Below are 7,815 nucleotides of genomic sequence, written 5' to 3' on the forward strand. Positions count from 1 at the left end.
TAAGTTAGCATACCTCCAACTTTGTTTCTTTTCAAAATTATTTTAACTATTATAGGCCCTTGTATTTCCATATAATGTTAGAATTGCATTGTCAATTTCTATTTTTAAAAAGTCATAGGATTATGTTTAACCTATAAATCAAATTGAGAAGAATTGCTATCTTAATATTTAGTCTTATAATCTATGAATATGGGATATCACTTTATTTATTTAGATTGACTTTAATTTTTTCAGCAGTGTGTATTCTTACTATACAGGTCTTGGTTTCTTTTGTCATATTTACTCCTAAGTATGTTTTTGATGATATTAGGAATGGAATAATTTTCTTAACTTCATATTGTTTGTTCATTATCAATATACTGTAATACGATTAATTTTTTATATGTTTATCTTGTATCCTGTGACTTTGCTCAACTTGCTTATTAGTTCTAATAGTTTGGTTTGATTTGGTTTGGTAGATTCCTTAGAATTTTCCAAATGCAAGATCATGTCATCTGCAAATCATGACAGGTTTACTTTTTTCCTTCCAATCTGTATTTCCTTGGTCTTTAATTTCCTTTTATTATGATGTTTATTTGCCTTTTATGTCAGCTACAATGCTGACCATATAAAATTAGCTCAGAAAGTGTTTCTTTTCCCTTCTCTACTTTCCAAAAGAGTTTGCGTAGGACGGGCATTCAGTCTTCCTTAAGTGTTTGTTAGAGTTATTGAGATGAAGCCATTCAGACCCAGGCTTTCCTTGTGGAAAGATTTTGATTATAAAGCCAATTGTAGTAAGGCATGGTGGCTCATGCCTGTAATCCCAGCAATTTGGGAGGCCAAGGCCAGTGAATTGCTTGAGCCTCAGAGTTCAAGACTAGCCTGGGCAACATGATGAAACCCTATCTCTACAGTAAATAAAAATAATTAGCTGGGTGTGTCAGTACCCGCCTGTAGTCCCAGCTATTCGGGAGGCTGAGGTGGGAAAAATTGCCTGAGCCCAGGTGGTCAAGGCTACAGTGAGCTGAAATGACACTACTGTACTCCAGCCTGGGTGACAGAGTGATATCCTATATCAAAAAAAAAAAAAAAAAAGTTAATTGCTTTACTTGATATAGTATTTTTTTTCCCCCAGGTCAGTTTTTTTGTAATTTCTAGGAATTTTTCCATTCCATCCTTTTGTCCATAAAGTTGTTCATAATATTCTCTTATGATATTTTTAACTTCTATGATGTATACACTTACGCCCCTTCCATTGTTTCTGGTTTTGATGGAGATTTTCGTCTTCTCTCTTTTCATATTGGCAAGCCCAACTAAAAGTTTGTCAGTTTTGTTAACCTTTTCAAACAACCAACTTTTAGTTTAATGGATTTTCTATTATTTTTTATTTTTCATTTCACTGGTTTCTATTCTTTTTTCTCTCTCTTCTACTTACTTTGTTTGCTATGCTAATAATTTTCTAGCTTCTTAAAGTGAGAATTTATATGACTGGTTTCAGATCTTCATTCTTTTGTAATGTAAGCATTTAAAGCTATACATTTCCTTCTAATATGTAACATCATATATTAATAGATATGTTAGATAGATATTATATATAATAGATCTGAAATCAATATTATACATATAGTATTAGACAGATATTTATAGCTAGCATATTCTATTCCCAAATAATGTTCTAGGTACTCCGGGAAGGAATGTGCATTCTGCTGTTGTCGAGTAGAATGTCCTGTGTATGCTAATTAGGTCATTGTGTAGGTCTACACCCTTAGCAATTTTCTCTTTAGTTTTTTAAAAAGTAATTGCTGAGAGAGCAGTCTTGGAATCTCTAACTATAATTGTTGAGGTGTCTGTCTATTTGTCCTTTCAATTAGGTTTATTTTGCTGTTTACTGTTGGGTGGGTATATATTTATAATTGTTATATCTTCCTGATGTATCATCCATTTAATCATTATGAAATGCCATCCGTCATCTCTGTGCTGATAATTTTTTAACCCTAAATTTTCTAGTGTTCTATTTCTTGTCTTAAAACTGATTTTTTCTCATCTTAATTTAGCTTATCCAGCTCTCTTATGGTTACCATTTACATAATATATCTTTTCTTATTCTTTTACTTTAAATATAAAATCTTGCTTTTGGTTAGTCTGACAATCTCTTCCTTTTAAATTGAGTATTTAATCATTCATATTTAATGTAATGATTGATGTTCCAATTTATGCCTGCCAGTTTTCTATTTGTTGTATCTAATTTTTTGTCTCTCTCTTCCTCCTTTACTTCTTTGAATATATTAAAAATGCTTTTTTTATACCATATTCATTTCTCTGTTGAATTGTAGCTTTTTTAAAAGTTATTTTCTTAGTCATTGTTCTAGGAGTTACAATATGTATTTTCAACTTACCACCTACTTCAGATTGAAACTGACTTAATTCTGGTAAAATATAGCAAATTTCATGTAATACATATCCATTTATTCATCCCTCTTTTCTGTTTTTACTGTCATATATTAATCTATATGTCTTGTAAAGTCAGTGTTGCAGTGGTACAATCATAGCTTTAAATAATCTTACGCTTTTTAAAGAAATTGAGTGTAGGTATGTATATGTATGTGTATGTACATATACACACTCACACATATATACACACATGTATATATAGATCTGCATACACACACTAATTTTTTCCCTGGGTATGAGTCACAATATCTTCTTTGTATGAATTGTAGTTTTAGTTGAAAACTTGACTTTTAAATATATGTTATAACAACTCTGAATTCTGATTATTTTTCTGTTTCTTTTTACCGGTGTTGTCACTTTTACAAAGCAGTGTTTTCACACTGCACCATGATTCTATCAAATTAGTCTATCCCTACAGTGGCTAAAAGCTGCAAACTCCCACTGTTGTTATCTAAAGCTTTAGCAGTTTTTCAGGAGTAAAAAAGGCCAACTTGACTGCCTATGATCAGTTTACAAAACCCTGAAATGGGTGTTGTTGAGAGTATTGTTCATTTTAATACTTGCATTTTGTGAAATGAATTTACCACTCTTTTCACTTTCATATCTGAAACTCTATCCCAGATTTTCAAATAAGTACCGGAAATTAGATTTTTTTCAATTTTTAAATATTGGCAAATGAGTCAATATTTTTTAAAACACCATGAAAGCCAAAAAAAAAAAAAAAAAAAAAAAGGCACCAGTGAAACTGACTTATCCTTAGGCTTCTAATTTGCAAACTCTGTCCTAAGGGTGTAGCAGTTATGTCTGCAAAGGATTAAAATTTTTCCTCAGCTGTCATTTGAACTGTAGGCTAGGAATTCCCTATCTATGCCAATGTCTACTCTATAAATACTAAATCACATTATCTCAATCCCTTTCTATCCTTTAGGATAACTCAGTGATTAGTGTAGTATAGAAAGAGCCAAAACATGTGTTGAACTGAGTTAAGGTTTAAGGTGGTTAAGAAGGGGTTGGATCCTCAATGTATAACTGATATATTGTTCCAGAAGAAAGGAAGTTTCATGCTGGATAGCAAAGATAACAAATGTTCACCAGAATTTCACTGGTTCCTATTTATTGTTGACATTTTCTAAACATTATGAAGTCTCCATGGGCAGTTTCTTCTGAGACAAATTGCTCTAAAGGACCACTCCTTCTGCTTTATTGTGGGCATCATGTCTGTTTTTCAGATATTACTCGGAATTTTAGGAAAGTATGGAAAAGACAAAAATCTACACATTTCTAGTCAGATGTGTATATACAATGGTCCAGTGTCTTTATAAGCCTTCATCCCACTGGGTAAGAAGGGATTGAGATGGTAGGGGTAGGGGAGGGGAAATGAGATCATATAATCTCAATACTTTTCAGTATCTTTGTGGTAACTCAGTGCTTGGAGATAGATGTGTTCATTATTCCTGTTTTCTCTCCTGCCTTTAATCTTTCCCAGGATTGTGTCTAGATGTTTATTGGCAGGAGTTGGACAGGGTTGTTGTGGCAGTGTGAGATGGGCCTTGCATTGGCTTGCTTCTCTTTGAGTTCTTCATTATGTCCTTGCTGATCTATGTACTCAGTGTCTGGTCCGATATGGTCCCTGGGAACTTTCCACTTGTATCTTCTGAGATGCTGCTGGCAAATTTCTGACTTGTTTTCTTAACTTCATCAAGGCTCAGAGATCTTTCATAGCTAAACTCTACCTCAGTTCATGGTACAGCAGCAGACACCTCTGAATGCAGCCACATTCTCCATAAAGCCATGGTCTAAGCTCTTTAATTTTGGCTCTCTGGTTTAGGATAACTTCATCTTTAACTGTGAGGTCCACAGTATTACTCCAGTGGCTCTCAACTCAGGTACTCACCATAGACCCAAATGTCATGGGGCAGCTTCTGGATTGCTCTCTTCCTACAGGAGAGTCAATGAAGCTTCAAAGTGCTACCTTGGATGCTGCTTAGACACACTGGAAGTAGCACCTGCATATTGATGAGGGAAACACGCATCCAACAGTCTCCTCCATAAGTAAAGGCATCATAAAGGCAGCTTACTATAAAGTAAAGGCATCATAAAGGTGTGTGATTGGGAGCTCCCCTTAACTCTTTTCACTCTTTTCCATACTCCACAGAGTCAAAAGAGTCACCTTTCTCTCATTCCAGGGTAGCAGAGACTTCCTGTACATCATCTCCTGACTTGTTTCTAACCATGGTTTACAGTAAACTGAATATTCAAGTCTTTCAGACCGTACTCTTACTAATGCTTGTGGGAGTTTAAGAAGTTTAGAAATCATTTTCTCTCTTAACAGCACCTTGCTTTGCTGGGTAATAAAAGTTATATTTTTGCAGCAGAAAGCTAACAATAATCATTTCTTTTTCTTTGTATATTTGGCATAATGAGGCCCAGCCTCCCTATCTTATCTCCCTCCCCATGCTCTGAGACAAATGGATAATTCTGGTTGATTAGGGATCAAATCACCCACACAGGAAAACAAAACAAAAGAAACCGTCATCATTCTTGTCAAAAATTATTACTCACTTATGCCCCTGCTAGTATATGACCTTATATAACATGTATATATAAAAAATCTTAACAATTTTTTAAAATTCACCAATATAGGATGTCAATTTTTTTCCTACTGATGTAATCATCAAAGCTGGTTATGTATGATCATGGGAAGCAGAGAACCAAGCCAGAGGCAAGAACATGGCCTTCCTTTTCATCTACCTAGGAGAATATTTGCTACAAAGAAACTATGCAAAATAAGCACACAGAGAAAAATAAGACCAAAAAGATTTTAGCAAAGCATTAGGTATCTAAGGGACATATAATTAGCATATGTGTATTAGGGTTCTACAAAAATGATGGATAGAAATAATATCTGAAAGAATAATGGAATAACACTTTTCTATTTTGAAGAAAACTATGAACCGACAGATTCCAGAATTTTAACAAATACCAAGCAGAATAGACACCAAAAAACCACACCAAGGCATCTCATAGTCAAATTGCTGAAAAAGAGTATTTTTTAAATCTTTAAAGCAGCGAAACAAAAAGATACATTGTATACAAAGGGTAAAAAGATAAGAATTATTGAAGACTTCTTGGCCGAATGTGTTTGAGCCAGAAGAAAATGGAGTGATATCTTTAAAGTACAGACAGACAGAAAACATTTATGAAACTTTAATTCTTTACCCAGTGATGTAGTTTGGCTCTGTGTCTCCACCCATATCTCCTGGTTAATTGTAATTTCTAGTGTTGGGGAAGGGACCTGGTGGGAGGTGACTGAATCATGGGGGCGAATTTTCCCCCTTGCTGGTCTCATGATAGTGAGTGAGTTCTCATGAGAACTGATGGCTTAAAAGTGTATGGCCGCTCCCCCTTCACTCTCTCTCCTGTCACCATGTGAAGAAGGTGCTTGCTTCCCCTTTGCCCTTCAGCAATGATTGTAAGTTTCCTGAGGTCTTCCTGCTATGCTTCCTGTACAGCCTGTGGAGCTGAGAGTTAATTAAACCTCTTTTCTTCATAAATTACCTAGTTTCAGGTAGCTCTTTATAGCAGTGTGAGAATGGACTTACACACCCAGTTAAAATGTCTTTAAAAAACAAAGATACAATAAAGACATACTCAGACCAACAAAACTGAGAGAATATATCCCTGGAATTGCACTACGAAAAATATTAAAGGAGATTCTTCAGGCAGAAGGAAAACGATACCAGGCTGAAATTTAGATCTATAAAAAAGAATAAACAGTAAAGAAATTACAAATGTTTGGATAAATATAATTTTTCTCATTTTTATCTCTTTAAAGTATAATTCAATTGAGCCAAATTAATGTCGATTTATCATGGGATTTGTAATATACACAGAAGTAAGACACACAGCATGAGAGGGTGAAATGGAATTAGAACTACTCCAGTTAAGCCAGGTGTGGTGACTCATGCTTGTAATCCCAACACTTTGGGAGGCTGAGGAAGATGGATGGCTTAAGCTCAGGAGTTGAAGACCAGCCTGGGCAACATGGTGAGACCCCATTTCTACTAAAAATACAAAAAAATTAGCCAGGCATGGTGGCACGTGCCTGTAGTCCCAGCTACTTGGGAGGCTGAGGTACAAGAATCACTTGGGCCCGGGAGGCGGAGGTTGCAGTGAGCAGAGATCGTGCCACTGCACTCAAGCCTAGGCAACAGAGCAAGACTCTGTCTCAAATAAAAAAAAAAAGAGAGAGAGAGAAAGAGATGAACACATTAAATTCAGATAAGCAAAGGGAAGAAAATAATAATAAAAAAAGAGATGAACAAATTAAATTCAGATAAACAAAAGGAAGAAAATAATACCAGAGAAGAGCAGAAATTAATGAAATTGAAAGCAAAAAAAAGAGTAGAGAAATCAATATCAAAAGATTCGTGTTTGTTTGAGATAGGATCTTATTCTGTCACCCAGGCTGAAGCGCAGTGGACAGATCGTGGCTTCAGCCTTGATCTCCTGGGCTCAAACAATTCTCTCACTTCAGCCTCCCAAGTAACTGGGACCAAAGGCACTCACCACCATGCCCTGCTAATTTTTAAAAAAAATTTGTAGAGGTGGGGTCCCACTATATTGCCCAGGCTGATTACAAACTCCTGAGCTCAAGTCATTCACCCACCTTGGCCTCCAAAAGTGCTGGGATTACAGGCCTGAGCCCCTATGCCCAGCAAAAGATGTTTCTTTGAAAAGCTTAATAAAATTGATAAACTTCTAATCACTCCTATCAAAAAAGAAGTCACAAATTCCCAACTTCGTGAATGAAACAGGTGACACAAACACTACAGATCCTACAGATTTGGGAATTCAACATCACTTTTTGGGGAACACAATTCAACCACAACTACTAAATGAAGTTAAGACATGATGGATGTGATAAACTCGGAGAAAAGGTCATGATAACGTCAAAGAACAAGAGTAGTAGAAAGGAGGGAGGTTGAAGGAATAAGTGGCTTTAGTGAGAAACTGGAACATTGAATGCCTATGTATAGGTCAAAACCTATTGAATAGTACACCTAAAATCAAAACATTTGGTGTATATAAAATATACCTCACTAATGCAAAATTTTTAAATAAAAAATGAATTAATGCAAACGGACTTCTGGGAAAAGAGGATGGATCTACCATACACATTTATATTCACTTTCTTGATTTTTTTTTTTTTTTTTTTTAAGAAACAGTATCTTTCTCTTGTCACCCAGACTCTTGAGTGCAGTGGTTACAATCATATCCTCACTACAGCCTTCAAATCCTGGGCTCAAACAATCCTCCCACCCCAGCCTCCCAAGTAGTTGGAACTGCAGGTGGAAGCCAATGTACCTATCTAGTTTTTAAATT

Source organism: Papio anubis, chromosome 6 (assembly GCF_008728515.1).
Source record: "Papio anubis isolate 15944 chromosome 6, Panubis1.0, whole genome shotgun sequence".
Classification (NCBI taxonomy): Eukaryota; Metazoa; Chordata; class Mammalia; order Primates; family Cercopithecidae; genus Papio; species Papio anubis.